Below are 25,751 nucleotides of genomic sequence, written 5' to 3'. Positions count from 1 at the left end.
ACAGACACAAGCACCTTAATTCCCTCTCCGTTTGATGTTAAACACCCCAGACCTGTGTGGATATTCATGCTCCCCTTGGTGGAGGGGGTTCCTTCGGGTACCTCTCCCTCCTGATGAACAGCAAGTCCCCTTCCTGCAGACACAGAGCCCTGAAAACAAGCCCCCATCCAGTGCTGCTTGACCTGCCCATGACATGGTGGTTGCTTCTGGTGGACCTGGAGCCGTAGGTTGGACTTGATCGCTGTTGGGTTGCTGCCTGCCTGGGGGGAGCGGAGGGGATGCTCTGCAAGAGGCATCTCGTGACTGTGATAAAGCCAGAATTTCTACTTGTGAGTACACACACACAAAAAAATCCCCAGTAAAACACATCAAGAAACTTGCCTTCACCAGCCTTTGCCCTCTGACAAACAAGCGGGTCTGATGTTCTCCCACCCAGGAGGCTCCCAAGTGATGCTGATTTTCTGATGGCAGCCGCTCTCAGACACTCCTGTGCCCACCATGGCCATGGCTTGCTGCTCCTGGATGTCAGCCATATGTGTGGATTTCCTTGGAAATTCTTGGACATCTGAGCCTGCTGTGTTTTGGAAGGTGGGTGAAATGGCAGCACATCAGCCACTTGTTGCTTTCCTGTTGGGTCCCCAAATGTCAGAGGCTACTGGCAATACCCATGTGGGGATCAGCTCTGTGATCCGAAACGGCAAGCAGAAAAAAAGGAAAAAGGAGGAAAGGTATGAATAGAGTTTTGATGAAAAGTGTTATGTGCATATGTGTTTGTAGGAAAATATATTGCTTATAACTGACTGAAAATATCAAGTCTAACATCAGAGACTCTTGTAGCTGCTCAGCTGATTTCCAACAATGAATATATTTACAAAAGTCTATGAGTTCAAACTTAGTCTTCCCCAGTCCAGTTCACAGGATAATCTCCTCACTAGGTCTAGGAAACTCATCCAGTAGTGTAGAAGAATGTAAGTTGTATAATATAAGTGTTATAAGTGTATAAGGTTGCCCAGAGAGGCTGTGGGTTCTCCTTGGAGAGCTCCAAAAGCCGCCTGGCCATGGGCCTGGGCACCCTGCTCTGGGTGGCCCTGCTGGGGCAGGGGATGGGATGGAGGGACCCCGAGGTGCTGCCAGCCTCACCAGGCTGTGATTCTGTGAAGATTAATGTACCAGCAGAGGTGGAGAAAAGAGAGAGGGAGCAATGGTCTGTCTGAGCTCAGGGTTGCTGCACGGTTGCTTCCCCTGGACCCCATGTGCTTCTGACCTCCACGCGAGCGGGGCAGGAGGGACTCCCGGGGCTGAGCCTGTTGGGGTTCATGCATGGGTAGAGAGCTTTGAAAGCAGAAAGCAGGACACCAGGAGTATTTTTGATTTGCAAGAATGAATGCCTCCCGTCAGTGCAGTGAAAGCAGAACGCCATCGTGACGGGGGCTGTGCCCTGCCTTTCTGCAGCACACGCTTCCTACAGAAGGATTTTACTTTGAAACAAAACACCTTTCCTGTGCCTTTTCAGCATGGGTAGCTAGCGTGAAGATGAAAGCAGGCATGGGCTGGGTGGTGGGGCCGTAGAGGGGCCCCTCTGCCTCCCCAAGGGCTCTTTGTGTGACCGCATTGTTTGGCATCGCCTTTTCAGAGAGGCATTTTGCAGCCTGTAGCATTGTTCAGCATTCTACAGCAGAGTCAAATGTTAATCGGTTTGTTGTAGTAAAATGTTTTATGGGACAATTTAGCTTTAGCCGTAACCCTCCCCCTCTTCCCCTTGTCTTTCTTCAAAAAGCAGGAGGACCTGCCTGGTGCTGTTTGCCAGGGGCTGAGCTCTCCTGGCCACGCTCGCTGCCCTTCCCCTCTCGAGCAGGGTGTGCATTTGGCGTACTAAAGTTGTGTGCATGCAGGATTGGTGTTTCTTCTACTGGTCTGCGGATGATCCTGCCTGCATTTATCGGCTTTGGGTGGGATTCATCACACCCCACACAGATACCCAAGTCTGATGCCTATCCCCAGGGACGAGGGCTGTGCTCAGGAAGCTTGTTTTCCAAAGGGGATGATGTTTTCTACCGATTTCCTTAAGAAAACCTTTTCCATGTCCAACCTTCCATGGCACACGTGGCATTACTAGGCTCAAAGAGTTGAACGTTTCCCTCTGAAAACAAGCATCTGCATCACAAAGAAACCATCGTGTCCATGGCTACCATGGACAAGGGTGTTCTAAGAGGACTGACTTGAGACACAGTTAAAGGTGGTGCTGGCACCTCAGCCGACCTCACCAGCCATCTGAAAACCCCACCAGAGGTGCAAAAAGACACAGTTGGAAACCACGTTATTATTATTTGGATGCAGTCTTCTTTGGGGAAAATTACATGAAATTCAATGGCGATAGGAACGAGTATTCTCTGTCAAATATGCTCCTCTGTCAAACATGCTATGGATTTTTTTCTTGTATCCTACAGAATCTGATACAGATCAAACTCACTTCTATGAATGTCTTTAACACTTTGTTTTCTATTCAATTCTGTTAGCACGATCCGAGGCAGAAAACATACAGTTGCCATTAAAATGTTTAGAGCATCCTCCTAAAGATTTTGCCTCTGAGATCCATAAAAGTATGCTCCCCATCAGTTAAGGCTATCCCTTTGTCAGCATTTCCATTCTCTCCTAATCCCTCCCATTGTCAGTGGTCTTCATTCAGCTGCAAAGAAAATCCCCCCACTTGGAGGACTAGGATCCAAAATTCACCCTCTAAACAAAATTTCTCAGACATGATTTAGTGCTTTGGATTTTGCTCAAAGAAGAGGCATTGCGGTGTTGAAATGAGAATGCACAAATGCATCTTGTCTTGTGCTTGTATTGTGGAGGTATCCCAGATCATGAACTTCTGCAGGAAAAAGGGCTGGAGGGGAAATTTCCATGCATGCTGGCAAGGCAACAGGCATGCTAATTAGCTCGGCTGTTTGCTACTCGGGGTCTCAAAGGACCTGGATCTGTTCAGGGATTTCTTAATTCTTTCCCTCATTTCCCACTTGTTTAGTTTTTTTACTTCTTTTGGCCTTCACCTGTTTGATCTTGTGGGAACAGGCATTAAAGACTGAGGAGGCCTGTCAGAGAATAATTGCTTGCACCCAGTAATTAGTTGAACTAATCAGAAGTGGTTAATTGTGATGGGAAAATAAATATAGTAGCCCACCACTGTGGTTTGCAGGCTGGAGATGAAGCTGCTGAGGTGACTGCTGGCAGGCAATGAATGAGAAATAGAGGGCCCTGGAAAGGATCATCTGAACTTGGTTGTGCGTCCTCTTGCAAGAAATAAGGTGACTCTCGGTCTTGGTAGCCTGATATCTCAGCACCTCCTGGGCCATGGTTGAGATGCATGACTTGCAGGTTTCATTACCTTATCACGACTTGTCATTCCTTATGTCAACCTGGATTGTCAATCCAGAGGGCTGCAATGCACCTTGGATGGAAAAACTCTGTTACCGTCTCTTCTTGACCCTTGTTTATTGAGGTGGGTCTGACCTGGAATGAGGGCTTTGAGAACACTACCCTGGATTTTGAGGAGAATCTCTACGACCTGAATCCTTCGCTGTTTGGAGAACTCTACAACCCAAGTACCTGCATTGCTATTCTTCTGCTCTCTCACTTGCTCTGGTGAAGGGTATGTTTTGTGATCTTTATCCATGTGAGATAGAAGACTTGGGCACATCTTATCAGCTGGGAGACCAACACATTGGATCAATACTCCTACATCATGCAGTGATTGAGATTTCATACCTAATGGGCAAGTGCAGATACTACACAGAGCCTGGCTGGGAAGATGTCAAAATGTCATTCCTTTTTATTCCTCTTTCCTCGAATTTTCATTTCGATGCCATTTCATGCATTGTCTCCGAAGAAGCACATCCCAGCCTTCTCTTGCAGAGTCATTCTATTTGTGTCTCCTTGGATATGTGCCTCAGGTTGAAATGATTGTCGTATTTTGCTTTCCTCCTTTTGCTGACCAATATCAGTGTCATGGCCTCTAGACCATGGTTTGCATGGGCCACTTGTGCCAGCTTTTAAAATCTGTTGGCAAAAGACTTGATTTACTTTTCTTTTTCGTAAATGGCGAATGTGAATGAAGATCTGGATCTGAAGCAATGACAGGAGAACAAAGCCATTTTTATATTCTCCTGAGGATGGTCCTCATTTGCATGAGAGCTCCTATGCTGTTCTGTTTAGAGTTTGTGTAGAAATTTCTGACAGGATAGTAGAAAGTAGTTTGGGGAAGCTGAAACTTTATGTTGGATGTGTAGAATTTCTGGTCAGAGAGAAATATCCTCACCTAAAATACCTGAAGTGGGAATGAGTTGGGTGGTCACCTCAGACGGGAGAAATGGAAGCTTGTGTCACTACCGTGGCTTGAAACTCACTTTTTCTGCAGCCTGTGAATATTGCCCTGCTCGCAATTTATTGGATGGATTATTTTTCTCCTCTTGTACCTTGCCCACTTCATATGGGTAGCTCAATAACCATTGCCCAGGGAGAAGGTAGAAAGGAGCTTTCCTTCATTTCCACCCGCCTACCCTCTTCCCTCCGAATGTCTGCAAGACCATATGGTTGCAGATTTGGAGAACCAGATTTTAAAATGTCCTGTAATGATAACCATTTCCTACCCAGACTTAGCCCTCCTGGGAGGTCTTGATCCTGCTGCAGGGGAGGTGAGGGATGTGAATACAACTGTGTGTCCAAATGTCTGTTTTTCACAAAGGAACATTTCTGTTAGTCTGACAATTTTGTCTTTTTTTTTTTTTTTGAATGTCACAGTAATCATTTCTCATTTTTAAAAACCACTGCAAGGTTCCCTCAAAATATTACCTTGCCACTCCTCCTGTCTGATGTGTCGGGGACCCTTTGGACGCAGCTACTAACACCACAGATTGAGTTCAAAGAAACTGTGTTTTTTCTGTTTTACCTGGCTCTTGTCACTTGTTCTTCAACCTTAAAACAAAACAAAACAAAAAAAAAACAAGCAACCCCAAGAGAAGGAACCCAGACAGACTGGATTGTACCAACAGGATAAGACACAGACTGTACCTTACACTGCCAAGCCCACAAAGCCCGAATCCATCCCGGTTTTAATTGTTTTTAAACACTTAGACTGCCTGTACGGCTTACAGAAAATCTAGGCTGTCATGTCTACACATCTCATTTTTTGTTCCACTTTGGTTTACTGTGTCCCCTTGTCTTTCTGCTCAGGGCAAGAGGGAAGCTGCCACTTTTTAAGCATTAGAGAAAGGTTTCTCACACCGTAGGCTTATAAATAATAATAGAACCCAATAACTGTTCATACTATAAACGCAAGTTAAGAACCAGCCGTATCTGGAAGAAGTATTCATATTTTATGAGGATCTCTGCACAGCTGGCTAGGCACACACAATACTGAGCTGTGCTGAACAGGTGAGCAAATAGCAATCTGGGCTATAAACTGAGTTTCCTCGCTAGGAGCAGGGGCCTGCTTGTTTTTCCAGAATTTCTCTGTTTTCTCACACCTAGAGTGGCACAGGTCTCAGAGTGGTGCACACATGAGCACAGAGGTATCTTATGTTCTTCTCACTGAATCTTAGGCATTTTCTCCACAAATGTAACACTTGAAACAATCAACAGATGTTAAAAACATGTCATATTAATGACCTGTTTCATATTCAAGTTCGGATCCAGAAGTCCCTTCTCAGCCGCTAATTTGCATAACGTTTTATTCACGCTCATTAACCATCAGGAGACTCTCTAATTCAGCAAAAGTGGATATTCATCAATTTCCCTTTGATAATGAATTGATATGACACCGAAAACCGCAATAAACCTTCCTGTACCTGTTGCAGTACCTGGAAAGAGTGCATTGTGTAGCCCAGTCACTTCATATCTGACAAGGATGCCTTGGGGGAATTCTTGTGTTTGATTTCAGTGGAATAAATGAGCCCTGAAGAGAGACAGTAAAAATATGAGACCATGAGTGCATGCTAATGAATCTGTGCCTGCCTAGAAATCTGTGAAGATTTCCAAAACCTCCCCAGAAGGCTGCCTGAAGTCCAAGACTCTCCTCCAAGACTCTCTCCAGGTCTCCAGCTGAGAACTTCAGAGCTCCAGGAGTTTTGCCACAGGGGAAAGGAAGGTGGAGGATCATAGCCAACAGTCAAACATTGATCCTAAATCTAATTGATTGACCTGCTTGCATCCCTCTTGCCACCGACCTAGACCATGTCAAACTGCATCAGGTCTTCACATAAAAGCAGCCACCACCTATCTATCACACGAGTGGAAAGAAATAACAGCCCAATATGCAAGTGTGGAGAAGACCAGAACATTTTTGATCCCTACAGGCTGCTGAGCAGCCTGGATTGCTTTTTCTTAAGCTGCTGGAAAACTGGATGCTTGGGACACACTGTTTGTTTTCAGAGCTCAAGGGAGTTCTCTGGGTGTCAATGAAATTTGCAATGGTAACGGCACAGAGGAACCCAGCAAAAATAGGTTTAGTGTGGCACATTGTTAAGGGAGGGATACTCAGACATGAAGAATAACTTTGAGTGGCTTGTTTGTACATCATCCAGCTAGAACTGTTGGGCATGGAGAAGCTTCAAATTCTGGTTTTATTTTTGAGTGCAAAATATGAAATCTGTGTTTATGGATGTGTATGCATGTGAATGTGCTCTGGGGATTGAATAAGAAAGCCTCTCAATATTTGGTCCAAATGTATCTTACAATGGACAGAAACACAGACCTTTAGGGGGTGATTCATCTGATTAAACTTAGCTGTTTCTTTTAGAATAGGATGAATTGTGCCCTCGATTTCATGGCTGTTTTAATATTGACTAGAAGGAGGTCTGTGGTTATGGCTGAGCTTTAAAGGTCTTCATTGCCGTCTGTGTTTAACTGGGTGACAGCCTGGGCCATGCCAAGCACAGCAAGCCTTGTTGCCTTCAACAGTCCAGCAAGGGGATACCTCTTGAGTGAAGAAGACAAAACCCATCAGTGACCTGAGCGAACCTGCAGCAGGATAAAAGTATATTAATAAAATGGGGCTGCAACAAAATGTGGATGCCACTCAGAACTAAGACCTGGTGGATTTGTATGGGGGAAGAAGGTACTGGGGGTCTTTCTCACCCCCCTCTGCTCAGCATCCAAAGGGACTTTGAGTCTTACAGCCCCAAGTTGTGATTTGAAATAATTCTAGGACAAAGCCATGGCTCAGTTAATAACGTAAGACAATTCTGAGAATGGGGGTAGGGGATAGCCTGCTGTTCCTTGTATTGATCAGGAATTAATGTCTAACCTTTAAAAATGCAGTGTAGAAGCTCAGTGTGATTGTGAAACCCTACTTTGTGCTGTCTGTGATCAGTTACCTCCGGGGACCCGCAGAGCTCAGGCTGCTGATTACAGATGCATTTGGAAAAACCTGAATTTTCAATTTTTCACACGAATCTCATAAAGCGAAACGGAGTCCTGCTGGGATTTATGAAAACTAGTTTACTCTCCGCTGCACTCAATACATCTACTACTTGGCTAAGTTGGGAGAGTGCTCCGACCGGAGAGGCAGCGCAAGAATTATTCCACCCTCAGCAAGTTAATTGCTGCATCGTCAAGTAGCATAGTTATCCATCCTGTCCCTTCTGCTTTCTCTCTCTTTTTCCTCCCCCCCTTCTTCCTCTCCAAGAGCTGACATGTGATGTCTTTTCTTTTTTTCTCCTTCTTGCCATCTGTTTCGTGTTTGTAACTCAGGGAGGGTGGGTGTGTGGTAGTGGAGCTTGTGATGAAGTTTGCTGGTAGAGGCAATTCTTTCACTTTCTTAATTAGATTTGTGTTTTCGTTAGTCCCAGTTCTAAGGGCCATGCAAATAAGACTAAATTATGCAGTAGTGATATGCCACAGTGTTTAAAATGCTCTTATTGTTGGGAGACACCGACTTTATCCCATATTCCTCCCTTTCATGGAATTCAATTATATTTAAACTATTAACAGGGAAAGTCTAAAAATTCTATTAAAATGTCAGTTTAATAAATCTTCCAAGGTTTAATCTTTCATTTCTGTACTGGGGGAAGGGGAGGATGAATTATGACAGTTTTAAGTTTTCCCAGAGCAGCCCCTCTGTGTTAAATTGTCTGTAACTCTCGGTGTTATAGAACGTATCTCTATTTGTAAAACAATACGAGGCGATAGGCGGGTGCCCGGGGTATTTGCTGGAGTCACACACTTCAGGTCTGGTTGTGAAACACGTGAAGGTTGGGGGAATTTGGACCCAGGCCTTTGGTGTAAAACATTACAGAGAAACAGGAGAAATTGGGCAATTCACACCCACTGGAGACCAACTCCTCTCCCTTCTGCAGGTCCTCGAAGATGAGGAGGAGATCTGGCTCTAGACCTGAGGTTTGGACCCAGCACTAACTGTGCATAGATCGCTGTAAATTCTCATTTCTCTCTTCCTCCACTTGCCACCTGAGGACTATCAAGGGATTTGGGTCCCCGTTGTGCTGAGTGCCATGGGAACATCTCCTGTAAGTGATGCTTTCTTCTCCACCTCTCCCCGTGCGCTCTGCTTCAGCCCTTAGCAAATGCCAAAATCGTGTCTCTGTTTGCCTCAGCTCACTCTTGGTTTGAAGCTGTTCCAGTGTCTAACGCACAGGGAGTTTTCTACTATCTCCTCGCAGCATTCCTGTGCTTGAAATTGGGACTCACATAGGACCGTATAAAGAGATTGAAATGTTTCAGCCCAAATAAAGAAAATCCAGCTCTTGGCCTTGCATCCTCATGTCTGTAACCCAGGATGCAGGTGAGATGGGCGTTTGGAGACCTGGGACATGAATGGAGCATCCAGGAGAGGCTTGTGACAAGTCTGCTGCTTCCCGGTGAAGATTTGAGAGCTGAATATCTCCTGTGTGGGGTCCTGTGGGTGCTGGCAGGGACCTGAGTCTGCAGCTCTGACCCTGCTTGGAGGGGCTCAGCAGAGGTTCCTCAGACCAGGATGCGTGCTGCCTCTGCAGGCATTGCTCATGCACCGAGGGCTGATCCAGGCATCAGAGCCAATCCACCGAGCGTGGGATCTGCAGAGGATAGGCACCAAGAAGAAAAATCCGGCTGCCTCTCTCTGGCGTGGACTGATGCCGGAGTCAAAACGCATGAGGATCTATATTGAGATGGAAGAGATTTTCATTAGTTTCCTGGCTTTGCTGGGGAATCCCTGTGTGCTCTCAGCCAGCTGCCTGCACAGCAGGGAAACATGGTTGGCACGAGTCCTGCCATAAGCAATGAAATGGTGCTGAGCCTGCCTCCTCCAACCCTTCTCCCTATTTTCATACCTGACACACCGGACCTTAAATGTAACAGAAAAGATCCTTTAACTCATTCCACTGCAAAAGGGAAAAAAAGTCATTGTAAATCTATTTTTTTTCCAAATTGCTTCAATTTTTTATCCAAAAAATAAGGCTTTGGGGCAGGGATTTCTCTTTTGCCATGTTTATATGGCAAATTGCCATGTTTATATGGCAAATTTATATTCAGCACAGAGGGGGACCCCAATTGCAGATGACCAGGGTTGCCGGAGGCACGTGCAAGAGTCCCCATGATGGGAGATATTTCCACCTGGGTGATGCTGCTGGGGGTGTTGGTGATGGGGTACCGAGTGTGAAACTGGTACCCCCAGCAGCCGTGCTCACCAGTCACCCATGCTCCCTGAAATGGAAAAAAGCCCCAAAATCCTAACTCCTCCTCATGCCTCCCTCTTGCCACCACATTTCCACCTTCTCCCAAATATTTAAGCCTAGAAGAGTCGAATCGCCCTATTCTGGCCCCGGGAATGGAGCAAGCCAGTGACCAGCAAGGAGGCTCAGAAAGTTTTCAGCAGCTTCTGGGGAGAAAGAGGTGATAAATGGTACTGATCTAATGCCTTGGTCAGCCGGGCTGCAGCCAGCAGCTGATGTCAGGCTGCAGGGAAGGCGCGCGGGGCGTGGGGCTTTGTTTGGGTGGATAAACCATGCATGTTCATGGAATATTAATTAATAATAAATGAACATGCATGAATTATTTATGCTCATAAAAGCAAATTTGCCCTGAAGGCATAACACAAGATAGGTTTTAAGAAGTTTTTCTTCTATTTTATTTATTTATTTATTTTTATACTGGGGGAGGGATTTGCATAGGACATAACTGATTGGTGGCAATCTGAATCTAAACATAGTGTGACTGCCACAGCCGCAGCCGAGCCGATGTATCTTGGCATACCGAGCAGGCACTCCTGCCTCCACTAATGCTATTTTAGTCGTTCATTTTGTCTTCCAAGCTGCACATAGGGACCTACTTGCTCTGAATCCGATTTGACTCCAGCAGGCCAAAAGTGGTCCCCTGGGGTAAGGCCACTGCTGTTGGAGCAGGGATGGATTTGTCCCTGCAAGTTCGTGCTGCTGACGGATTTGTTCCACCGACGTGTCGTGCAGATGTCTCATACATGATGCAGGACGTCAGGTAAGATTTGAAGCAGTGAGCTGACATAGGAAACACCACTTGTGAGGTTTAACTCTAGATTATGTTAAACAGCCCAGCAGAACCTTTTGCTGCGCCAGTAGCTGTTCTTCTTGTCAAGAGAACAAAACCCTGCAAAAGAATTCCAATAAAATAATGTTTTTGCGTCTCGGTGAAGTGCCACCATGCCACCAGAGGCTGCAAACTGTCTGTGACTTAGGAGGTATCTCTCCTTCGGGCTCTGACTTCACCAAGGCAAAAACGTGTCGCTGCAAGAGCCACGTCTAGGAAGGGTGTCACTCACACTGTCCTGTTTTTGCTGCACTCTGTAAATGCTGACCTTGCAGGGACCAGGGGCGTAATGTGTTGTAGCCCTGCACAGAAATGTGAACAAGTATTTTGTCAAATCCCTGGATCTACTTCTGAGTTTTGAGCTGAAATCCAAAGATGTTGTGGCCATCGAAAAATTCTCAGGCTGCCCTCACCCAGGGCTGAATGCCGAGATACGTCCCCTGCCCATCCATGTCCCCGTGTGAGTTTGTGTAAGACCACGAAGGCACCACGGTTTGGCAAAGGGGTGTCTCCAGGTGGGGAAATGTGTCTCGTATGTGCAGCCATGTCACATCACTCACTGCTGCGATGTAAAAGGGCTGCTGATGTCTCCAGAAAGGGGGCCAGGACCTCTGAAAGCAGAGGATGGTTTGAACGTTTGCTGTGTGCCACTGGTGGGATCTCGTGGGCTGGCACGGTGGCGGATGCACAGGATAAATGTGGCCATTGTCAGAATCCTGGTCATCGCTTCGTGGGAAGACTTCAGGGAATGTTAAAAATAGAGGTGAGATCCCCGGGCACAGCACAGGTCTGCTATGAATCTGGCCTCGAACCATTAAAATGATCTTAAACTCCTTTTTATTTCCTTTCCTATTTTTTCCCCAGAAGCCTGCATTGACTTCCTCAGCTAATAAAGAGCGGGGCCATAAACTCTGGTGCGTTTTCCCCAGCAAGGCCATTCCTTCTGCTAAGCTTCTTCCTCCTGACTTCATGTTCCCGTTATTACATTTTTAGTTTCTGCTTTTCCAGCAATCCTTCACTGCTGAGCTGCTATAGTTTGATCCCTTCTTTTTCCTGATTCCATAACAAACATGTTTTAAAGCCTTTGCTGCTGGTCTGCAGACAGTTTTTCCAGGAAAAGTGTTTCATGTATTACAACTTAAAACATGGGTGGATTTATTAGGATTTAATGTATTGGGAGCTAAGCCTTTGGTCTCCTTTCTCATATGGCAGTGGAGGCAGACAGATGGGAGCGATTTGAGTAATTTTTATGTTAAGAAGTAATAATCTTTGCAGCCATTTTATCCGTCCAAATGCTTTTACCTTTGATCTTTCTGTTTTCGAGAAACACCTTGTGTTTCTTTTTCAGACTTCTTTCAAAGATAAACATCCCTGAAGACTCCTTTGAGCCTTTCCCTCAGCTGAAGAGATGTCTGATTGCCACCACCCAAATGCCTCCACAATTAGCTGCAAAACTTTTTGGTGTCTGGGGGCAGGGCAGCCCAGGGAAAATGCTCTCTAGACCTTGAAAGCTGCATTGTCCTCGCACAATGGCAATCTGAAGCCCTGGGCCTCGTGGTGTTTAGAAGTCAGTAGATTTACTAATTAACGTTGCTCACTCAATTAAAAACCCCTTGATCTGAGCCAGTCAATAGGTTTTTGGTATCTATAGAAATCTTTGCCTTGTGTCAAAAGATTTAGAGATTTCTTTCTTTCCCCTCTGACTAAGGCTCGGTGGGGATGAGACACGGGTGACAAAACGAGCCTTGGTGGGAGTCCTGTCGGAGGCTGTCCTCGGCCAGGAAGGGGGCTTAATTGTCCTGGGCTGGGAAATTGTCAGATGGAGGTCGGTGTTGTAGCACTGAGGGAAGCACTGACAGCAGATAAGGTCTTGTCAGGAGAAATTCGTAATGTTGGAGGAAAAGTGGCAAACTCATCCATGATCCTTCTTTTTGAAAGTTCCCACAGCTCAGAGAACGAGGTAGCTACCAGCAAAGTTTTATTTCATTCTATTTAGGCTATGTTCAAGAAGGATAAGAGGAGGAGTATTTTTATTTCACCTTGCAACAGGGTAGAGACAGTCAGTGCTACGCTGTCTCTCTTTCACCTCTTGCTATAAATACCTGCTTGCGAGAAGGATCTTCACAGCCCACTTTGTTTGCATTTTAATTATTTTCTCTGTCTGGCGCTTTTCATCTGTTGAGTCTGTTGCTGTTGTTGTTTCCCAACACTAAATTCGAGCCAAGCAGCACCATGAACTGGACATCATAACTTTTTTTTTTTTTAAATGGGAAATGGAAATAAAAGTTTTTCCATAAGAAAAAGCCCTGAAGTGAGATGAAGACCAGATGAAGATGGTTTTTCCTAAGAACCTTAGCACAGCATGATGCACTGATTTCTTGAATTGACCCCAGTTCAGCTCTTTGCGTTATTAGGGCCTATTTCAATGACTTTCTTAAGAAGTTTAGGCACACGTACCCTCCATTTTAAAATCTTTGTTCTCTCACAAGTTTCACCATCTTGCTGAAGTCAAGAGCCTTAATGAAATCTCTGATCTTGCTCCTTTTTTTAGAAACACTTTTATCACCGGTTGTCTTATACGCCATTCCTTCCTACCTTGTAACATGGAAATCCCTTTCTAGTCTTGTGTGTGCAGCACCTCTAGGTTCTGGGTGCTGTGGGTGGTGGCGATGAGAAAGTGAGGGTGATTGGTAGGTGTCATGAAGTAGTCAAATCCTAAATCTTGCCTTTACCAGGCGATGCCACTGCACAGCTCACTGGGTGACCTGCCATGCAAGTGCCACTGCGCTGGCTTGGGTGGGAAGGAGATGGAGGTGGGTGACCCAAGGGGGCAGAGTGTGAAACAATTTTGATTTTTCTCATACGTGCTGGCTGGAATGGAAAACAAAGCTCCTGACTGCTCAGCTCTCACTCTGAAAACGAAGGAGTTCCTCTGCAGCACGCTCCCTCTGCTGTTCTCCTCTTTGGCAGCTGGGCTCTGAAAAACCTCTCGGGGAAGTCATCGGCCCTGCGAGGCTCCATGGGTTTCACGTCCAAAAACGCAGCCCAGAGACGATTCCCGTTTGCCTGCCGTGTGGTTGTCTGCTTTTTCTAAACCTCTCGGTCGGAGCGGATGGGACTCGTCTCATCAAATCGGCATCCGCAGAGCAGATGCTGACTTCAGCAGCAGTCACCCGGGGCTCCCAAACGGAGATGGAGCCAAGGCACCGAAGGAGCCCGGGGCACGATTGGTCTCTGCTTCCACTAGACGTCTCAAATAGGTCTGGAAAGCCGAGCTCCGAAAGTGCCGATTTCTGTCTGCTGGCTGTGAAGGGGGCTGACGGCGGTTGGTTAGCTTGGCCATGGACATCCCCATTGTGGGTGCCTGGGTCGGGTTGGATGGATCCCCCCAAGGAAGCTGCTGGCTGTGTTTATGTACAGAGCTCAGCACCAGGGGGGCACATCCTCGGTCCCTGTAGACATTACTGTAGCATAAATAGTACCGCTAACACATCCTAGGACACGTATTGTACTTCCCCTGTTGTTCTGGCTCCACATACGTACCCCTTGCCATCGGTTCGATGTGTATTTGTTAACATAACACATCGGGGGCAGGGGGGCCGGGTGGGCGAGCGTACGGTGCCCAGCGTGAATAGGGTGAGACAGGCTGATATCATCCGGCAGCATTTCTGCGTCCTGATTGATTGAGGTGCTCCGTTTCCACATTAACTTGCAATAAAGTGCTCTCTGATGCCGATACGCATTCATCATGAGCAATTGTGGAGACTGTTTATAACTTAATTTACTCCAAGGTAATGATGATTATATCTAAATATTTATGGAGAGGTCAGCGCGAGTAAATTTCTCAGTAATTTTGTTTTGCTTTTCTTTTCTTTCTCTTTTCTTCAGCCAGCCAAATTATCTCAATGCTCCCTACAGACCTTCTGCTAATTCCTTTGTTTGCAGTGACAGTTAGTGGAGAAAGAAGGCTGATTAACTGCAGGCTGCCTCTGCGCCGAGCCAGCCCAGAGTCTAACCAGAGGCTCACGGCGCGTCTCTCCCTTTTATTTTAATTTTGACCTGCAGGAATGTCATGGGCCAGAGCTGTCTATTAGAATATATCTGAATCGCACACGTGTTTGCGTGCGCTAGTAATGCAAGCTTCATGCTATACTGTTAAAATTGATGCTCTCTGCAAATGTGACAGAGATAGGTGGCTCTGGGACTGGAGCACTGGACTGAACATCATCCTCATCGGGTGACGTGTTCAGCTCAGGCTGGGGCTGATCATGCTTAGGGTGATGGCTAATTTTGGAGTGTGGGCATTCTACAGTTCTTCTATTCATTCTTTCTCCGTGCTCTTTATCTCAGCCGACACACTGCACTGAGGAGGTCCCATCTCTTCTAGTGGGTTCGGCAGGTGCTTCACAGCCTGTCTGCTGATATTTAGGACTGGCTGGAGCTGGAATTCTTCACCCAGGAATTCTCCGAGGCAACATGGAAGATGGAACACTTTGTTATCTCAGAGGGAACAGGAATTTCACAACATTGATATGAAACAACTAAGAGAATGTTTCATTTTGATGTCTTCTAAGGAACATCCCTGGATCCCTGTGCTGCTTGGCTGTCCTCACCCCATATGCAGAGCTCCAATACCTCACGTACTTCTCCTCCTTCTCCTCCTCCGTTGGCCCTGTTTTTTTTGTATTCATGTGACCCTGAGTGCTGTGGTTGGCACAGAACTTGTTGCCATCACTATGCCCCCACCTCTTATTTCTGCGTTCTAGCACAGTGCTCCTTGTGACTTTTAAAACTTATCCTCATCCTACCTTAAATGTTGCTTGGCTTCTGTCCCTCATACATGCTCTTACTTTTTTTTTTGTTTTGTTTTTTCCCCTGCTTTTCCCTTTCCCGGTTGTATTTTCAGTATTTTCAGCGGAGGAGCAGGAGGAGCCCAGCAGCCATGCCTTCCTGTGCCTCTCGTCCCCAGCCTGCGCTATGCCATGCCAGCTGTGTTGTGATGACTGCTCCACCTATCTATGTATCAGTGGTTCGGGGGTGAGGATGTATTTTTGGATGCTCCTCAAAACACTTGAGTGCCCAGCTGTGGGCTTCGGCTGCCTGGGTCCAGCTGGAAAACAAGCTGGTGCCGTCCTGCGGTCCAGCCTTTATGGCGCTGAGGAAAGCAATTGTATAAATCCACTGTAAGCCTGAATGAAATGCTGCGAGAGAGAAAAGATATCAAAGTATATTGAACCACAGAGGAAAAAAATATAAGTGCAATCTGCTCCATTAAAAATTTCATAGGCCGTTACTTTTACAGTGCAATTAGCTTTGCAATTCCAGTGCTATTGGAAGACCGGCGCAGTGGATAATCAGAGGCAGAAACGCCCGTGCAGGTAGACCTGCAGAAAACCTTCAGGTTTTGTCTACCTTTCACGAGGCAGGATCCCGAGCACTCTTGTAAGTCACCGACTGCTGCTCCCTTCCCGTCAGCTCTGCTTTCCACCCTTGGTGCCGATTGATTTGGAGGAGTTAATGCTGACATGGGAAGCAGCGAGAGGGCTTTTCATGTGAAGTCTGACGAAAGGAAAGGGATCCCAGGAGCCACATAAGCGCTTTTCCATGGCTGAATGCTTCAGAAGAAGTTTACGTTTTCTTTTTAATGCAAACCAATGGTCATTTTTTATTTTTATTTTTTTTTTTTTACTGCAAGACTTGGAGAAAACTGCCCACTTCTTTGATGAAGGGCCTGACTCTGGTCCTGCTTGTATGCATTAGCTGGTGTCAGGGGATGGGCTCTGCCTAACACCAGAACTGTAGTGGGGTTTCTCCTGGGCAGATAAATGTTTTGGGGTCGTTTATATCACGACCCATTGCAATGACTCTCAGCCACGACATTTACATCAAAGCAACAGGAAGGCTTTAGCACCTCATTTTTGAGACTGGTGAGATGCAGACCTCAAGCCTGACAACTGCCTTTCCACACAGGGTTGCTGGTGGGCTCCACTGTGGCTCCACGTTTCCTCGTGTCTGGATGCTCAGTTCTGACAAATCTGGGCAGAAATTCGCCTTGTGCAGGAGGATAACCTCACATAATGCACGCTGCAGACAGATAGGAAGGCAGGCCCTGATTTCCCCGTGTGCCCTGTGTGTGTGCATGCAGTGTGGATGCTCTTGGCTTCTGCAGCCACGTGGTGAGAGCAGGGAGCTCGGTCATTTGACAGTGAGCCCCATGGAAGTCTTTATTCCTTCCCCCACCCCAAAGCCCAGAGCTCTGTATCGTGCAACCACACAAGAATCGCAGAAGAGAAAAGAAGTAAGTTCTTATTCCTTCTGGCTGAAAAAGATAAATTTCCTTAAAAGCCCAGTCCCTGACATTTCAGAGGGCTGGAGCTGAACACAAAGAATGTGTATTGTTTCTAAACAGATGCATGAATAATAAGGAAAAAAAAAAGTCTTCTGCTTTTTAAGCCAATCTCATGATTTCCAAACCTGGCTCATGGTTTTTCTCATGCTTCATGGTGACAATGCCAAGCCTCTGTTGTCAGACTGCTAAAAAAGCTCATTCAATTTCATGAAAAAAAAAAAAAAAGGCAAAATCAGATCAGTCTCCTTGTTTCGAAAGTATGGATGGAGGTTGTGTCTCTTTTTGTGATGTGCCTTAGAGGAAGAAACAGGGGCAGGAGGCTGAGCTGCAACACCCAGGGGTCCTCGTGCTGTCTCATGTGTGTGCACTGCTCTGTTAGCTTCCCCATCTCCCAGACCATCCCCTCACAACCTCCAGCTTACAACAATTAGTTCATAATGCAAAATTATTCATTTCTGAGCATGCAGCTGTGTTGCAGAACATAGGCTGCCACGATGCAGCTTGAGGTCCTGACTCGCACAACGCACCCATCATTTTGGGATGGTTCTCACCTGGGGAAGAGCTTTTCCTCCCTCCCCTACACACAGGTGCTGCTGAGCTCCCTGGGCACGGTTTGCAGAGGATTATGGTACGAGAGGTTTAGGATAAATGAGGGGGTTTGTTGCTGTTGCTCTCTCTGTGGGCAGCCTGGTGCTGCTGAGTTGTGGTCGAGGGCTCCAGTGTAGTGCATGCTGCTGCCGCCTTCCCCAGCTCTGCTGGAAGCCATCTCGCTGGCCTGTCAGGCCAGATGTTTAGCAACCAGATTTTCCAGGTAGGAAATTAGTCCCCATCAGGTAGCAGGTGGCATTTTCTCCCTTTTCTGTGCTGTCAAAGGCTCTGGGGAGTGAATGTCCTCAGCCTCTCCCCTCTGCAGCTCTTTCTGATGGGCAGCACAATGGGACCAGTGCTGGCAAAGCCTAGTATGTGGAAGGAGAGAAGGGAAAAATAAGTGTCACCAGTGGATCCAGACCAGCAGAACGTTCAGATAACTGTAATTTACAGAGACTTTGCCTGTTGTAAATACAGCTCAGACAATGAGGGGGGTCTATTTTCTGCTGCAGGCACGGGAGCATCTCTCTTTAATGTCAGCAGGAGCTGTTCACACCCGGAGAGGAGGACGTGGGTAAATGTGCCGTGCAGGCCGTGTTGATCGCTCACCTCTTCATGCTGGGGAGGGGGCATGGTATGGGGGCTCAAATTTTGCAAAGGTCTTTTGGTTGTAGTGGCAGCAAGCAGCAGTGCACATGCATGAGCTGGAGCCCTGATGAGCACCACGCTGCCCATTCCCTCTGCCACAGCTACCTTGCCCCAAAGGAGAGGGGATTGTGTGCCTAGTGGGTGGCATGAAGCTGAAGAAAAGATGCTTTAGCAGGACACCCAACGAGCAGGCTCGGGAGCTGAGACCCCCTGGGGGATGCTTGATCCTACACACCTATTTATCCATAGGTGTTTGTGTGCACAGGGACTTTCAGTTTTCCCTGGAGATTAGTGACACTTGCCGGTTTCCCAAGCATGTAATATCGGTTTGACAACTGTGGCCAACTTCTGGTTCCACTTACTTTCCCCGTTAGCCGGGAGGGGAAGTGCAGATCGTGTTTTTTGCCTGTGGATCTGAGGCAGGACAAAGGCAAACCAGAGACCTCCCTGGTTCCTGGTCGCTCTCAGTGTTCAGACCTGGGGGCTTCAGAGGAAACGCCAGGTGAAGACCCCCCCCCCTCAGTGAGCTCTGCAGGGTGCACGTGAAGTGTAGGCAGTGCCTTCATTTCTGCACGTACGTATGCGCCTGCATCAGCCCGCCTGCCCCCAGCACGTGGCTGTAATGTGGGAAGGGGGGTTCCCTGGACAGACCTCTACTCAATTGCCATTTTTATTTTCTGCTGACATCTCCACCTGAGTTGCAAAGGGTCTCATTTGTGGGAGGAGGCAGAGCCAGAATTTCCAAAGGCATCGATCAGGAAATCTCTGTGCCTATGGACGCGGCCCCGGGGCTTGTGCCAGCTGTGGCTGTGGTCACGGCTCTCTTTAGACCTTTTTTTTATGAGCCTTGAGACCACATGTGGGTTCCCAGGGAGCTGTGGCTGCAGCCAGGTGCGGCGTTTTGGCAGGACAATGACGGAGGCACAGCTGGGGTGACAGCAGGGGGGAGCAGGCCAGCCCCATGGCCATGTTCTTGTGCTGGGCTCTTTTTGGGGAAAGGATGGGTGCCTGTAGGTGGCCTGTGCCAGATGTGACAGAGGTGCAGGGGTAGGACAACCAGAGGAGACCCAGGGCACAACACAATGACCAGGAGAAATAGGGTCCGAAGCCCTCTTGCTATCGGGCAGGGATGTTAGGACCCAGGAAGAGCTGAAGCCTTCTTGCACACTGTCTGCTCCAGGTCAAAACACACAAAATGAGACAAAAAAACCTGGCCAAACCCTCACCACGTGCCAGCAGCATCCTGATATCAGCTGGGTCCTGTCCTTGCAGGCTCCCCAGCCGCCCTGCTCTCTCCTTCCTCCACGTCCTCCCCAGCCCCCTTCTTCACCGGGTTAATTTTATTTTTCCCTCCAGGGGTTTGCGAGCGCTCGCTGAAACGCGCAGGCCAGCTGCCTGCCGGTGGCAGCAGGAAAACAGGCAGACAAAGCAGATGGGCCCAGCAGGGGTGGAGGAGCGCTGTCTTCAGCGGGCCATAGGCATCACTAAAGAGTAAACAGCTCTCCGAAGGGAGCCGGGAGCTAACCCCAAACCCGTCCCCTCCGAAGTGCTCAATCACAGCACATTAACAAGAGCGCCTGGGCTGCTGGGGGAGAGTAAACAATGAGAGGCTGTGTTGGCGGGAGAGTGGGAAAAGCGCAGCCCCCTCCAGCTAATATTTATTGTAAAAAGGGTGTAAAAAGTGGCTTGTGGCTCAGCGTGCTGTCAGCGAGTCACGGTCTTTGTCACCGCTCGTCTCCTCTTGGGAAAGCCATCCTTTTCCCTTCCCGGGCATCTGTGCACGATGCTGGATGTCCAGGGAGCCTCGGTGAGGCTGGGAGGATGAAACAAAGGCTGGAGGTGCCTCCCTGGATGCCTCCCATGGGTGGCTGCAGCTCGATGGCTCCCCAAACCCAAGCAAAGATGGCACTGGGGGCTTGCATCTCCTCCAACACCGTGGCCACACTGCCATCCGAGAGAGCTGCTCCCGTCGGGGATGTGGGCAGTGTGTTCGGGGGCCCAGGGCTGTTGTTTGGGACCAGGAGGGGGTGATTCTTCTCCTGCCTGTGCCAGCGGGGTGTCCCTGGTTCGGTTTGAGCGGCTCCTGATTTATGCCTAGGAAGCGGAGCCCCCTTGCCGGGCGCTGCTCTTTCATCTGCGAGGCTGCAGCGAGGTTTGTTTGCAGAGCTCTTGGCACAGCCCCGGATTCCTTCTCCCCTTCCCCCCTTTCCTCCGGATCAGCTGCAGTTTTCCCTCTCCTTTGGCTACCCCTGCAAAACCGATTGACCTTGCTGGGATGTGCCTGACACATGAACCATGCAAAAGCCTTTCTTCTCCCCGAGCCCTGTGCTCGCTGTGGAGCATGGCCACCTGGAGCAGTGCAAATGGGAGGCCCCCAGTGACCATGTGCTGCATTTCTGGGGGCTGCTTTGCCCGTAAGGCTGGGCATCCTTGAGACTGGGTGAGTGTGGGTGTCGTGGCCGAGTCTCCCTGGTGCTCTTTGCAAATAATGATGCCATCACTAAAAATGATGGTCAAAAAAAAAAAAAGGGATTTCAAGCCAGAGTTTGCAAATGTCAGTCCCAGTGCTCCCTGCTCCCAGCGGGATGTATCCGCACAGAAAGGGCAGAAGGATAATTTGTTCTCCTAGGGACCAAACACTCGGCAGAGCTTTGCAGGAAAAGCTAGCCAGGGGACCTGCAAAGAGCTGGTCTCACCTGTGGTGGCTTTGTGTTGTAGCCAAGGGCAAGAGTTGCCGATGCTTGACCCATTGGGCTGCACAAGACCTATTGAGAGCTGTGAATTTGCCATAAATACAGTCTGACTGGTGTTTCTTTCTATGTCTCTTGAGGGTCAAGAAGCGTGGGGGAAGAGACGAGTGCTCTGCTGCCTGGCTGAGGTCACCTTTGCAGCCATTTCCGTGGGCTCCTACCAATCCATTGAAGGCAAAGCACTCCTTTACCCAGTCCTGAGCACATGTTGGACCCTGGCCCTATAACCACATTTTGGAGCAGGTTCAACTTCGTTGTGTTCCTCATCTGCACTGCAAGAGAGAGGTTTGGGAGCAGCTTTCCTTGGCACCAGCTGGAAACCGAGCTGATTTTCAGCCCTGCTATCAACTGCTAAGGTAACCTTTTCCTGCCTGCCTTTTGTTTTATAAGCTGAGGTTTGAGGCAGGTGAACGTATCAAGGTGTTTTCTTGCTCTTGTCTACGGCAGTGTGTTTCTTGTGCTAGCTAGTGTAACTGTGTTAGATGCCTTGGTGAAACCCGAGCACTACCCAACTCAGTCATCACATAGCAGATAAAATATCAACAGTAACCTGTAGCACATGCAAGGGTGGAGCTCAGAAAAAGTGCCCAAGTGACTCGGAATGTGTCAAAGGGTGAAGGCACCTCCAGCTCTGGGAGCAAGAAGGTCCCATTTCAACAAAACGGCAATAAATTGGCCAGAATAACTATCTGGTAACGGTGCAGGCTGAGCATCCTTAGACTTGAAACATAAAGCACAAGGGTCCCATGGGGAGCCCAACCCCATCTGGTGGGTATCTGGCAAGGGGATCTCTCCTTGGCTGGGACGTGCCCCAGATGACCCATTCCCACACTTGTGGATGGCAACAGAAGGCTTTCATGGGACTCGGGGAGAGCACTGATGTAACTTAACAATGGGATCCCCCCCCTTTTTCTGGAAAAGACGTCTTCAAATTGAATAAAATATAAAAGCATTTTCTTCACTTAGCCCTCCTACGATCGAATTCCTCTGGTGCTGCTGGTGGGCTCCTATTTTCCCTGGGCAATACATCAATTTGATTTTCTCCCTCAAAGGATTAGTCGCTGAAAGACAACACCGCTTTTTTCCCCCCAACTTTTCGGCTGCCTGCGGGTGCTAGGGGAATACCAGCGAAAGGAGCTGTGCTCTGCTTCTTTTTTGCTCATTTTTTTCTCATGCTTGCTTCCTCTCTGATCTTTCCTTTCTTTTTTTCCTCCCCCCAGATTTCCTTCTCCCCACCATCAGCTGTGCCTGCAGCAGCTGAGCGTGTCCCAGTGTCTGTCCTGGGCACTTGTCCGTCCCTGTCCCTCCCCTGCCAGGCTGATTCCTGCATCTTTTCATCAGTGTTGAATAAAATTACCGATAGTCCGGGCATGTAGACCCTGCTGCAGGGCAGTTTTGCAGAGCTGTACACTTGGTGTAAGCGTAGAATAATTTGACATCTACAGCCGGCAGTGGCAGAGCCCTGACTCTGCTTCTGTGGGACTGATGGGGGTGGGCAGCTTTCCTCAAAGCCTGATAAATATTCAGCAGCCCTCCATCTCCCCCAGACGCAGAAACAATTCGCTCTGGTGGCTGAACACGAAGGTGGTGGGCTCCAAACGTGCCCCGATGCTTTTAGTGCACAGTGGCCATGCTGAAGGTGACTTCTGCACTGCTGGCCCCCGGCATGGGGGGTGGCACTAGTGCTGATCCCAGGAGAGGTGAAGAACTTGCAGAAGTGATTCGTGAGCAGGACTGCTCTGCCCTCCTGGGTGCTGCTCTGTGTAGGGTTTCAAACGGGGCAGTCCTGGGCAGGGAGATCCACATGGGGCAATGAAGTCCCTTGGAGGAGCTTATAGGGGCTTCGTATTTGGCCTTTCCGTAGTGATTTAGAAATGGCTGTCCCCGTCGTTGTGCTTCTTAATTTCACGAGATTGCGTGTTTTAGGGGTTTTGAATATTTTAAGTGCTCTGTTTCCTACGGTGAGTGAAAATGCTGCCTTCCCCCTGCCCTTCGGAGGGTCTCCCAGGAGATACCTGCCACAGCCCCTGTGTTTGGGAAGGAGTCTGCCTGCTTCCCTGGGGTATTTTGGCCTGAAACTCCGTGAGGCAGCTCCAGGTTGGAAAACACGAGGAGCACGCTGTGCTCCTGGCTGCCCAGGAGTGATCCATCAGCCTGATACGGGCCTGATGTCACGTTAAGGACGAGAGCTTTGCAGCCAGCTCGTAGGGATGCTGTGAAGTTTCCTCAGTTAGAGACCTCAGAATGCTCCAGGGTCCTTGGGAGAAGGGCTCTGTCGGCAGCACATCCCACACCTCAGTGCTGTTCTCCAGAGCTGTTTGCCAGTAAGTTGCCAGGATTTGAAATTCAGGTGGGTCGCAGGATGAAAAAAATATCCTTCCCCACATTTCTCTGACCTCTGAGGTAGTTTATTTGTTAAAGGCATTACCGCTCCCCGTGGGAATGGTGTCTTCCTCTGTTTTATGCTCTGAGGATGTGGCTCTTTTCATGTTTATCTTTGATTCGAGCATTGTAAAGAGCAATCCCTCGCACTTATGCACTTCATTGTATTCTGGCCATGAGAGATTCTCCCCCACTGTTTGTAGCTCTCTTTTCAGTGCAGCTAGTAAAATATTTGAACAGAAAAAAAAAAAAAAAGGAAAAAGAGACACTAAACAGCCTCCAGCATTTAGAGGATAAAATGAGATGTAAGGCGAGGATGGCTGCGGTTAATGCATGGGGCTGGGAGGCCTCAGATGGACCACGGCCTCTCTTAGCTTCTCTTCTGTGACATTGTCTGAGTTATTTGACCTCCTCCTGCTACAGCTCTGGGGTCTTTAACACGCACCACATTTTCTGCCTGGAAAACCCCTGCAAAAGCAAAGCCACAGCCAGAGTTGCCTGGTTTGGGGTGGGGGGAGCTGATGCTAAGTTAGCTCAACTCATGGCAGATGAAGTTTGGGTGGAAGAGCTCAGGCAACGCTGTGCTGAGCTGGTGGGGTGTGAGGGGCGGTGTGCAAGCAGACGCAGTCCCCAAGGCCAAAAGAGTCAGGATTTTCCCTGACTCCAGCATTTTTCCCAAGCAAAGACTTGGGAAGCAGTCAGGCTACAGGCAGAAAGAAGATCTGGAGCACGAGCAGGACACGGACACGTTTACTGGAGCTGGTTGCAATGTGGTTGCATGTCAGCATGGACGCTGATTTGCACGGGGTGGTTGCAAGCCAACGGCTCATCCACTGAGGAGTAAATTAAATTTCAACGGGCTACAGCAGGCAAGCTGGTGTCAAAGGATCCTAAGGCTGATTTCTTCTTTTGGAAGCCTGCTGAGAATTCAAAACCGAGCCAAGCTGGCATGAAGGGGTATCACAGGGTTAAAAGCATAGAAAATTAGGAACTGACTGCAGTGGTGGGAAAGGGTTGGTTGAGGAGAGACCTCCAGTGGGCAAGGGTCCGTTGCAGTCCAGGTAATTCCCAAATAAGCTCTCATGATGCAGAGGGTTTTCTTCTGGGGCATAATGGCACACTTGAGGACAGAGCACAAAGTGAATATTTGATATAAATAAGCCGATGTTCCTACGTGGGAGAGGGGCAGAGGGAGCCTGTGAATTAATGATCAGCTTTTAATTTGTCCTTTCATTGGAATCAATGAAAATGTCAGGATGATTGAGGTTTATGCGCTCATGGGAGAGATGTGAGCCCAAGAGGAAGAGATCAGGGTTATTTTTTAATATGTATTTTTTTCACTGAAGAAGATGCTTCCCTTCATCTCTAATAACAGAAAAGGGATGGGAGAAAGAGAAAGGGCAGCCTGAGATGTACCACTTTGTGGAGCTGGTCTGGGGATGGTGATCCCTGAGAGTGGCTGCAGTCACCTGGAGTCAAAATATCTGTCCTGTGCTGCTGGATTTGCTGTGGGTGAATTTCTCAGGAAGCCTATGCAGTGCTCAGGTCTCAGCAGAGTCCTCAAACCTACCGTCTTCAAGATATTGGCTGCTGGCTGCCCTTGGGCATGGGATTCAACCGAAATGGCGCTGGCAGGTGCAGTGTTCCCGGCTGCAGTGTGTCCTGTTTTTTCAGCCCAGTGCCGGATTTGCCCTGGGAGGTGCTGGGTGCATTTTGGGATGGTGGGAGAACAAGGACAGACTCATCTTTCTGAAGACCCTGGTTTGAAAGGGGCGGATCCTGCTGATGGATGTGAAAAGCTGGCGTTAGTGTGCCAATTGCAACAACTCTAACCAGCAAGCCAAGTGTTCAGGTCAAGGGTTTAGGATGGACCAGGGGTGGAAATGTTGGCCTGAGGCTGAGGGCCCTTTTGCATGTCCCCTCTGTCTTGGTGGAGGTTTCAGGCAGCCCCATGGCAATGGGAATGTGTTTGCAAAGCGCCAGGCAGGCCGCGGCCTAGTTAAATATTCATGGTGACAAAACGCCACGAGCACAGGGGAGCTTTCAGCGACTGCTTCACCCTGGATCTCAGACACCTGCTTGCTCCGGGAGGGCTCCCACAGTGGGTTTCCATCCTTCCTCCACACTCACCTGCTCACCTTGGTCAGCACCTTGCTCAGCACCAAGAACAGGGCAAGGATGAGCTGGGTGTTGTGTCTCAGAGCATCAGTGCATCAGTCCCCATTTTTTTAATCATTATTATTATTATTATTATATTTTGATAGAGCAGCCCATGCCCTCCTCAGTGGACTCAGGAGCTGAGGCCTTCTCCAGGTGGGTCAGCTGCCACACCTCTAGCTCCTCTCTTGCTCCTGAACGTTGGCTTGGGCTGGGTTTTTGTTGCAGAAATGTTGTCATTCCCGGCTCTTCCAGACATGAGCAACACCACCGTGCTGCTGCCAGCAAACACAGCCCTCGACAGGAGCTTTTGTGATATCAGCTCC

General features: G+C 48.4%; 1 long non-coding RNA gene across 2 annotated transcripts in view; it reads left to right on the top strand.

Moving 5' to 3' along the window:
* Positions 1-9,522: 9,522 nt before the first annotated feature.
* Positions 9,523-25,751, top strand: part of LOC308188966 — a 32,533-nt gene continuing 16,304 nt past the window's right edge. The window contains exons 1-3 of one of the 2 annotated variants that reach the window (XR_013945906.1): positions 9,523-17,711; positions 18,001-20,576; positions 20,967-21,242. This is a non-coding gene — a long non-coding RNA (uncharacterized lncRNA). The remainder of the gene's footprint in view (positions 17,712-18,000; positions 20,577-20,966; positions 21,243-25,751) is intronic. The other variant, XR_013945907.1, reaches the window with a different exon arrangement.

The sequence above is a fragment of the Anser brachyrhynchus genome (genome assembly GCF_964034855.1).
Source record: "Anser brachyrhynchus genome assembly, chromosome: 2".
In the NCBI taxonomy this organism is placed as follows: domain Eukaryota; kingdom Metazoa; phylum Chordata; class Aves; order Anseriformes; family Anatidae; genus Anser; species Anser brachyrhynchus.
Note: the sequence above shows the minus strand (reverse complement) of the source record. Positions and strands in the feature narration are given on the sequence as shown.